Raw genomic sequence first — 2,517 nt, forward strand, 5'->3', positions numbered from 1 at the left:
TCAAGGTGGGTATTTCCTGTTAACTTTCAACCAGGCCCCACCCAGTATGTCTCCACTGGGTGGGTAATTCACCCCAATTTCTTTCAACTGGAGGGCCACGTACCTGGATACACCGCCAGATAAAACTCAGGATCATCAGCCAGTATGTGAGATCTGAGAACCAGGAGAGACTCACCCAAATTCATCTGGACTCCCCGAGGAGGCGGATGGCACAAAGGGCCACTGCTGGTACCAAGGCTCCGGTTACTCGGAGAGTCCAGGTGGAGAGAAGTCTGCCGTGGGTCCCTTCAAGGTGTCCAAAACTGTTGAGTGAAATACATGTGCAGCCTAAAAGTTAAGAGTTATGTTTTATTTGGCGGGAGGGCTCGAGCCGGGATGACAGCCTGCCAGATCTCTCTGAGGGACTACTCCAAAGAGGTTGCGGAGGAGCTAGGATATATAAGAGCTTTACAACAAAGACCAGATTGTTGGAACAATAAAGGATTGCTTGTTATCTAAAGAAAGCCAGGTATCTCAAGTTCAAGAATTTAGTACTTTTGTATGTATGAGAGGAAGCAAATATTTGGACTCACTGAATTCAGTTTTTAGACAAGCACCTAGCTATCTAAGACCAGTAAGTAGCCTGTCTTTTCTTATTCTGATTCTGCTCAGAGGACACCATTGTGAGTTGCTGTAGCGGCTGGGCTGCAGGCTTGTCCTAGCTGGGGGGTGGTGGCAGCCTTTAATGACTTGGTTTCAGTATTCTTTGTTTACTGTCATGGTTGCAGTATTCTCATTCACATTGTACTATGTTCGTTCACAGACTGATTATGTATAATCTGCAAACTTGGAAAGCAACCGAGATGGAATTACTGCAGGTACCTTCTACTTTAATAAGCCGTGTGCAAACATATACATGGAGGAAGCATACACTTGGATTTGGTGGTGCAGGGAAGGGTTTCTGCACATTACAGGACAACACAGTGCAGAATTCCTTAAGTCCACTTTTCTTTACTGTAGTGGTTTCTGAGAACTGTTTATGGTAATTAACCAACACTGACAAACGGTGGCACACATTGCATTTAAGAGATGGCCGGCTGCAAACTTGTGTATTGGACCGGTGGAATTCATAAGCAAGTGGTCAGGTGGATGGGATAGAGATGGAGCCAAGGCCTGGGCCCAGATTCCAGTTTAAATTGCCATTTTTTCACCATAGGGCCTTGGACTAGAATGTAAACTCTCTTAAACTGTTGGAGAATCTGTGAAATGGGCATGATAATATTCGTTTCTTCCTGGGATTGTTGTAAGTTTTAAAGAGTATTATAGCACACATGAAGCACTTAACACACTGGCACTTAGTAGTGTTCACTGTGTGGCGCCGCCCCGCTAAGCGTGTGTCAGAGCCGTAAAGGCAGCATTTGTCTCTTGAGGATGCACTGGTAGCCCCTTGGCTAGGTTGTAAATTTGGTGATTTCCTTTAATCCTTGTAACTCTGTGTGCCATGGGCAGTTATTTTCATGGACAGATGAGGAATCTCATGATAAAGAAGACTGTGTAATTTGCCCAGTCAGACCATAATTTTGGGTGCAGGGGCCTCTGTTCAGCATGGGCCCCTGGGCCTTGTGCCCTCTCTTTTCAGCACCAGAGCCAGATGTGGGGTTGGCTGTTTCCCTGCCCAGGATATCCGGCAGGCCACAAGACACACCTGGTCCTGTGCTGCTTGAGCAAAATCTCCGGAGGAGAGGCAGTTACAAAAGGGATAAACATAAAAACAGACGACAGCAAATTGTGATCAGCTCTGAGAAGGAAAGGAACACGTCTCGTCGTGCAGAGCTGGGAGCTTTCCCGTCGGGGCTGCTCTGGGGGCGTTCATCTCAGCTAAACAAGCTCTGCTGCTGCACCAAGGCAGGAAGGCAGGGCGCGTGTGGCCAGGTAGACAGGGCCTCATTGATCGTACTCATTCCCCATTAAGCAGCAGGTGTCACGGGCACTTACCTAGCAAAAAGGTGTCGGCCATAATCATCACGCACTTTCCTTGGTAGTTTTATTTGCCCCAGCTTTGAGATGAGGTCATTGAAGCTGGGGAGTTTGCTGCATGCCAGTGATTTCCTTGGAAATACCCCCACTGGTCTTTCAACTTAGACTGGTGTGGCTGTCATGCCCCAGTCCTGTGAATGGCATCGTGTAGCTTTTCCCAAGTGGCCCAAATTACTGACATTGATATGCTTAATTTGTAGGAAATTGTATGTGACAATAAGAGTAAAAGGTAGTAAGAAATAGTTTGGAAAACTAGAAAAAAACCTATTCTTCCCCAGCTGGGGGAGTGTACCCTTTATCACTCACCCCACTCACTGCCTGTCACATCCTCCCTGCAGACTCCGTGTTCAGAAGCCACTCTGAGCCTTTGGGGAACATTTTGCCTCATGACACTTTTGACTAGGACCTGCGAATTCTCTGTCCTGGTTAACTCTCTCTTCAATGCCATTTAAATTTCTTGCAGGTTCCTCCGCTCAGATGTAAGAATAGCCTCTTTAAATT

General features: G+C 46.8%; 1 long non-coding RNA gene across 1 annotated transcript; it reads left to right on the forward strand.

The window, feature by feature from the left end:
• The first annotated feature begins 583 nt into the window (after positions 1 to 583).
• On the forward strand, positions 584 to 1,739 carry LOC140693338 (uncharacterized). The gene is made up of 2 exons (XR_012069087.1): positions 584 to 857; positions 1,619 to 1,739. It is a non-coding gene; the product is annotated as an uncharacterized lncRNA (long non-coding RNA).
• Positions 1,740 to 2,517: the final 778 nt, after the last annotated feature.

The sequence above is a fragment of the Vicugna pacos genome, unplaced genomic scaffold (genome assembly GCF_048564905.1).
Source record: "Vicugna pacos unplaced genomic scaffold, VicPac4 scaffold_19, whole genome shotgun sequence".
Taxonomy (NCBI): Eukaryota; Metazoa; Chordata; class Mammalia; order Artiodactyla; family Camelidae; genus Vicugna; species Vicugna pacos.